Here is a 7,978-nt window from a genome sequence, read left to right on the forward strand (position 1 = left end):
GATTTTTTAATCTGACTCCTGAATTTTTTCTATAATTATCATATAACAACCTAACATTACTTTGACTTAACTCTATTGATTAAATTACTAAAATACTCTTGAAAAAATTCTTATATAAATCTACACTAGCTAAATTCTTTTTGAAATATACTCTATCCTGATAAAATATTCTTTGTATTAGCCCTTGAATGAGATTGGAGGTGAGAAAAGAAGTAACGTAGGTATTTTAGATATTACTCTTTTTATTTTAACTATATATTTATTTGTTAATATCCTATTGTTGTGGAAATAGTTAACTTAAATCAACTCACAGTGTTATCTAAAAATTATAGAAAAAAATAAAGAGAGCTGCTCTGCGAAGCTAGGCGTATAAAACCTTCAGATACAAGGATTAGTCCAAAATTACTGAAAATATAAAATGTTACTTAAAAATTTCTCTTTATTTTTAAGAGAAAGTTCATAGACATGCATTTCAAAATAGGAGGGTGAATGCAAGGTCCACATTAAACATGCATGTAGTTAATTGCCATATCTTATCAATCATCAATTCACACAAAATAAAATGACAAGAAGAATTAGCAACGAATAAAAAGAGAAAATATGAAGGAGCATAATCATCTCTAACAGTGTTTATTTAGCAAAGTTGGCGAGCCAATAATGGTGAGTGAAATTATTTTTTATTATTAATTATCTTTGATGAACTTAATGTATGCAAGATTAGACAAATCCCTATTGGGCTTCTTTGGGCTAGTGATAGGATGGTTCAAGGGCACTCCTCAAGCTCCTCCTCAAGCATAAGATTTTGTTGGCACCAGAGTAGATTAGTTTAACAGAATTGGAAGGATTGAGACTTTGATTTGAAAGATTAAGTGGTGCATAAAGTTAGGTTGTTCATGTGGAAAGTGATATATAAATAGCTCTCTAATCATCTTTGCACTTCGTAATTTTGACCCATGTGTCTGACTTATGGGCTTCATGATGAATTGATTAAGCACTTATTTTGGGAGTGTAATTATGCTTAGGTTCTTTAGTCACCGTGAGACATCTTGTCACGTCGATGCTAGCAAAATGTTCTGCTATAGATAGGCAATTCTCTTTTCTCCTCTTGAGATAGGTTTTTCCATCGCAACTAATGGCACTTCCCTTCTCTCCTTTTTCGGCCAAATGGATAGATGGAGGGGGAGAGTCTTATCCCTTCTCTTGAGAGGGTTTTCTCCCATTCCATTCCTCTCCCTTCCTCACTCTTCTCTTTCTTTATCCTCTAGATTCTCTTTATGTTGTTTACCCTCACTGTCACCCACCTCGCTCTCAATAGTCATCCATACCTCCCCTCATAGTTTCCCTCTTTATGTCCTCCCCCTCACCATAGTCCATCTCCTACCATGCCAATGGCCTTTTCTGACTCCTCGCTATCATCCTCCATAATCTACACATCGATGTCTGTGTCTTTCCTCCTACATTGTCCTTGAGCTTGCCTCTTTACCTGCCATCTCTCTTCACTCATTAATGTCAGTTCCCTCACCATTGCTTGTGCCATGTCGCCCTCGCTCTTGCCTGCCTCGGCTTTGCCCCCATGGCCATGCTCCTTCTTAGCTTATTCCGATTTAGTCATATCTCTCCCTTGTCGCCGTAACCTTTTCTTTTCAAATTTATTCCATCTAGTATATGTATGTGGATGTGCGTGTGATTCATGTGTGTGTATCATGCATATGTGCATGTATGCATGTCGATGTAATCGTCGGATCACCCTCTCCCGCCTTCACCCTCTTCCTTCCTGTTCATCCTTCATTTTCCATTTTTTGTTTTATTTTGGTTCTCTTAGCTTAGATTCGTGGGTCTATGTGTGATGGCTCTTCTAGTGATCTTAATGTATTCACTAAATATGTTCCATGTGAGTCTATATTCCAGCTTTCACTAGCTGCATTGTAGAGCTTTGCCTTCGAGATCATTATTGTTCTGATTTGTTTTGTTGCCACAGTTAGCTAAAAGGGAGAGGCTTGCTTTAGGGTTGTTGTTCTTCTCCCTCATTCTCTTATTGAGCGTGATTTTTATACTAGAAACTTTTTCTTATTGTTGTTTAGTCTATTTCTTAGCTAAGTATAGAGCTTGTGGCTAAGTTTGTAATCTTATTATTATTTTAATGTATCAAGTTGTAATCGATCATTTAAAAACTAATGATATTTTCAGTCTATGAACTTTCTTCCAAAAAAAAAACTATACTTAGTACGTCCAGGATCAAATTAGGAATCTCGTTGTGATACAAATTCCCTAGGAGCTATTATCAATTTGCTTGATATTGTGTCCCTCCTAATCTAATCAATCTTAATATATTTCATGTTGTGGTGACTAAGATGTGCGAAAACTTGTTTGACTGTTGTAAGGCTCATTTCAAGATAGCCCACAAGGCCATTGTTCTTGCCATCGATTTTTTTTTTTACTCCTCAGGCCTATGGAAACTCCTTCCACTAGGTTGGATAAAATTAATGCTGATGGATCATATGATCTAGTGTCCACCAAGGTAAAGTAGGCCTTATTTTGAGAAAATATAATGATAATCTGATATGTACAGGAAGCAATCAAATCTAGGATTGTGGTCCACTAGGACAGAAAGCAAAGGATGATTGGAAAAACTTTAGGCAGCTATGACCAAGGTCACATTATAATAACCTAGGTTGTTTAAAACAATCTTTCCAGGATATGATGTGGTCAGCCTTAACTCGCGTCATAACTAGAAGCAAAGCATGGGGGTGCCACGTGTCCCAATTGCTAGCCAATTAGCATTTGGAGATGGGAATGTAACACCCAAAAAATAAGAGGGGAGGGGCAAGGCAAGTGCCCACCCTCACCCCTCCCTTCTCCGGTCCCCATGCTTGGCCTAACAAATGAGTCCCTTGTCAGGCTAAAGTAAAGGGAGGGCCAGGCCTAGCCCCTCTGAACACGCCACTGACGACGTGTGCAGAGGGCGAGCCTCAAGTAGTGGGGCGCCGCCATTCTTTCTCTCTCTCTCTCTCTCTCTCTATTTCTATATTTCTTCATCTCCCCTTGGTTCACTCTCCTCACCATTCTTCTCATTCCACTACTTCCCCCCTTCATCCAAATATCGTCGCGGTTGTCATTGTTGTGGTCAAGCCAATAAAGTCATCGTCATTGGTGAATTCTCCTCTCTCGCTCTTTCTTTTCTAGCCGGTGATGGCGTGGCACTTCAGGCGCAGTGCCGTCATCCTTCCTCTGCCTTCAACAGTCCAACTGTAGTTGGTCGTCAACTCGTGGGGATGGTGCCAAGATTTCAATGGGATGGGAGGAAGCCCCTCCCCTCCGATGCAATGTCCTAGCCGATAGGTTAGGGACTGTCGCTCAGGCTGGGTGGTGCCCAGCTCGAGCGCACTATGGAGGCTCAAGCTGGGTGATGCCTAACCCGGCAGCCCTATCTCAGGCTAGGTTTGGCCCCGCCCATTAGCTCGAGCCTTTTTGAGTTGTTGTTTTATCATTATTGGGCTGGGTGGAGCAAGCTTGAGCACACTCGAGATCGAGCTGGGTGGGCCAACACGAGCATGTCGAGTCAAGCTGAGCCTGACCAACTCGAGCGTGTCTTGGCTACAGGCTGGGCTTGGCCTAGCTCGACAGCCCTCTCTTGGGCTAGGTTTGGCCCCGCCTTTCAGCCCAACCCTTTTTGAGTTATTATTTTATCATTATTGGGCTGGGCAGGGCCTAAGCTAGATTTTTCTTCCTCATTATTATTATTATTATTATTATTATTATTATTATTATTATTATTATTATTATTTGTCCTCTATTTCACTATTCCTTAAATTTAGAAAATAGGTGCTGCCCTAGTGATTCTACCGCATAGCACTCTAGGACCAGTGCTCACCATAGAGCCGGTCGTGATTAAAGTGGGGACTACTTATCACCAGAAATTTTAGCGAATTCAAACAAGTTGTCTATTCACTCTTACATTACGCTTGATGTGATGAGTGACAACATGAGCATCTATGACATGCTAATTCGTTTAGCATAGTGAAACATGTTTGATTAACATGTTACTTGACATAACTTTTATTAATTTAATTATGATGTGCATTTATTCGCATTCTTATATACCCCTTCTTGTGATTACGTTGTGCTAGTTATGTTTACCTTATCATGCCATTAGCACTAGAGCACAATCATAAAGAGGGATGACTTCTACGTCTCGATAGTACCCCACACCTCTCGAGTCAGGGTTATGGGCAGGAGATATTTATATTATTACATAATAGAGCCCACACCTAAGGTCTTAGTCTGTGGATCTCGTTTCGTCAGGTGATAGACAATTTATTATCGATTGGCCTCTTTTTAGGGTGTGTAAACTGAAAAGTAAGTGTAGGATGACGTAGACTTAGCGATACTCGATAACATACGGTAATTGTGTTCGTGAGCAACAACTCATGAGTTTCCTCTTGTGGTGTGATAATGTGGAGCCGTGGACTTAGATGGTCATATCGATGTTCGATACTAACTTATTCGATAGATTTACGACTAGGGTCCTTAGTCTATAATGGTGGACGACTAGTCATACTATTCGTCGGGTGACAAGCATGCGATTCTACTACTATGGTCTACCCTTCCTTGAGGGCCACTATAATTGTTGAGCATGGGTTAGTAGTCGACATCTTATATGGAGGGCGTGCCGCATATAAGTTATAGATAAAATAGCTGTAGTTTTGTCGAACCATGCTAGCCAATTACATAACATGTATGTTTTAGTTTACGTAATGTTTAGTTGTATAGTTGCACATGCATTTTTCCATGTTGGGTGTATTATTATCCATGATGCTTAACTAGTAATATTGTCACTTGCTAAGCGTTAGGCTCATTCCGTGCTGATACTTTATGCAGATTGACTAGTACCCTAGCGGGATGCTTAGTAGGAGTTCATCTTGTAGGGTAACAAGCTCTTTCCTTTCATATTTTGTTTTGTACTTACATTTAAGAGATTTATGTTCCCTTGTTATATCTTAATTTGAGCATGTACACTTGTAAGTTTTGTTGTAACTTGTAGGCCTCTTTTCTGCTTCCATTTAATTTATTGGGTCTTTTCATTCTTGGTGGCGTGTTGGTGAGGTCCTAAACCCCCAACATGATGCTCACTAGGAGGGGTAAGCCCTCGTGAGTGTCACGTGGCGGAATCGAGTTGTTACAGGATCGACCCCACTTCTCACACCGCATCAACTAGGAACTCTTACCTCTCTCCACTACATCTCTTTCTATTATTCTCTCTCTCATTACCTTCTCTCTATTTCTATCTCTCGATCTCTCTTTCCTTCTAGTGTACTATAGCCACCTCGGATAGCATCGTTGTTGAGCTACCTCATCGATGAGCTCTCTCTTTCTCTTTTTTCTTTATTTTCTCTCGTGGTCGGATTAGCCGAGAAGCAGAGCCGCTAGTAAAAGGTTGACTACTAGCTAGCTAGTAGTGGCCGGACCCCTCCCTCACGGCCAAGCTCCTCGCGCCTTATCGACTAGTACTATAATAGTGAATTTCTCTTTTTTTATTTCTTTCCTTTTCTTTTTTTTTATTCATCTTATTTTCTTTAATCTAAATTAGATTTTTTTTATAGTTAATTATTTCAATAATATTCTATGCCATGGAGGTTAAAATGCATACCATATACCCACTAATATTATCATTAGTTAGGTGTTATTATTATAATTACTAATTAACCATAGTTATAAACATTTGCACAAAGATAAATCTATAACTTTTATGCTTTTATTAGAATAATAATCGTAGATTGATTAAATTTTAATTATATTTATATATGCTTATATTCATATTTATATCTATGTACTCGTATTGATTTTATTATATACTATTATGTATAAAATGAAATATTAAGCATACACATTTATAATCTTACATGATTGAGGAATGATTATTTTATGGGTTATTAGTGATCGTTTTATGGGTTATTAGTGATTAGTGTAAATCTAACCAGACATCTCAACTTTCATAACTCTATCTTCTATTCAAATCAATATTAATTAGAGATAAGACTAACTTTATACTACACTAATATTTTCGGATCTCAAAACTCCTTTTAAAGATCTAGCGGACCACTTTAACAAGGGCTTCATATCAAATTAACAAATGTGAGAGGTACGTAGCTGCTGACTATTTTATAGTCGTACCGTGAGCAGTCTTACCTTTTTCAATCTTTCTCTCATTAGGGTATAGATGTTATATATATTATTTTAGCTTCTAGCGCAATTATATGATTGTATACAGAGGTTGTTTAATTTTGTATTAGCAATTCGTGTACAAAAAATCTATTTGGATATATTTAAAATATTTGAATGAGTATGATTATAGAATACTTGAATTTATATTTAACACACACTGAAAAAAAATTTAAAAGATATAATAAATGCCGTATGGATCTAAACTCGAATTCAAATTAATCACTAAAACTTGTAACAATTAATAAGAAGCTTATAGATCACTTGTTGATTCCCGCGACTTAATCTATACGATCTTGCTCACTAAACCCCGCAACACACTATTTCCATCTTTAAAATAAGTTATTGACTTGTGGGGAACCGAGACTATTTTATCTGATCTTGAGAGTCATCATTGTGCTTGGATCGATCAACTATGCATGAATAGTAATTCATTGCGAGTAGGATGAAAACAGATCAGATAAGAATCCACATTTTTTATTTGAATAAGGATTTGGATATGGATATTTGATGGATAGCAAAAATTAAAACCATATCCTAACTAAATGGATTCGAATAATTTTCGGATACGGATCGGATAGTTTTCGAATTCGGATACGAATCGGATAGTTTCCAAATACGGATCAAATTTAAAACGGATACGTATCAAATCTTAAATGAATTATGGCCTTTCTTTTAGACACGATTAACACAAAAAATAATAAATCACTTCAATTAACCATTAATACAAATATAACTTCACAAACTTCAATTAACTTCAACATAAAATCACTTCATTCACATTAATTTAAAAGAAAAATTAACACATATCCAAATACAAAGTCTAGACAAAAGCTAACATTAGCTTTAGAAAAATTAAATTAACACAAACACGATCTAATAGACGCATAGATTAATAGATGAGTTGGGTATTTAAATAGCGGGTAAACGAATATCCGTTATCTGAATCCACATCCGATAATATTAGTTATACCCATATCCGTATCCGAATCCGAATAATTTTTTAAGAGACTATCCATATCCGGATCCGAATTCAGATATTTTACTATATTCTTATCTATATTTGTATCCGAATTGGATAAAAATTTTCTATCCTATCCCATCCGATCCGGATCGAGTAGCGGGTTGGGTCGGACTTAAACTGACCCGCTTTCACCCCTAACTGTGAGTTCTATTGAGTAAAAAAGCTTAAGATATAGCTACAAGATTCAGCGGTCCGTAAGTAGTTCATGTATTTACATGTTAATTACTAATTATTGATTTGATCCCAATAAAAAAAATTAATAATTTTTACCCTGTTTTAGAAAAAATTTATATAAAAATTATTTGTGTTTGCTTTAATATTTATATCTAATTATTTGCCTATATTTATGATTCGGCGAGAGTGATGATATATATAATTATAATTAAATTATAATATTAATACATAATTTATTTAATTGTCGAGGACTAACGTCGTGCGTGTCACGTGTGCCGTGTTGCAAGGAATATGTGTTACATATGTATGCAGTAATTCTTCCTCTTTCACTTAAGATAAAAACAAAAAGAAAAAAGTTGGCAAGCCCAATCTACTGCCGGTGAATTATGTAATATGGAAAGTGGTAAGAGAATCTGAAAGCTTGTAGTTGATGGGCTATCAGCCTATCATTATCTTATGTTTAGAAAATGGAGGACTTCAACAACTCACTCAAAGATATACGACCGTTTCTTCCGTGACTTGGAAGGAATAAATGTTTATCAATAGGTTTGATGGAAGTTT

Source organism: Typha latifolia, chromosome 5, assembly GCF_019914945.1.
Source record: "Typha latifolia isolate L0001 chromosome 5, TyphaL0001v2, whole genome shotgun sequence".
Taxonomy (NCBI): Eukaryota; Viridiplantae; Streptophyta; class Magnoliopsida; order Poales; family Typhaceae; genus Typha; species Typha latifolia.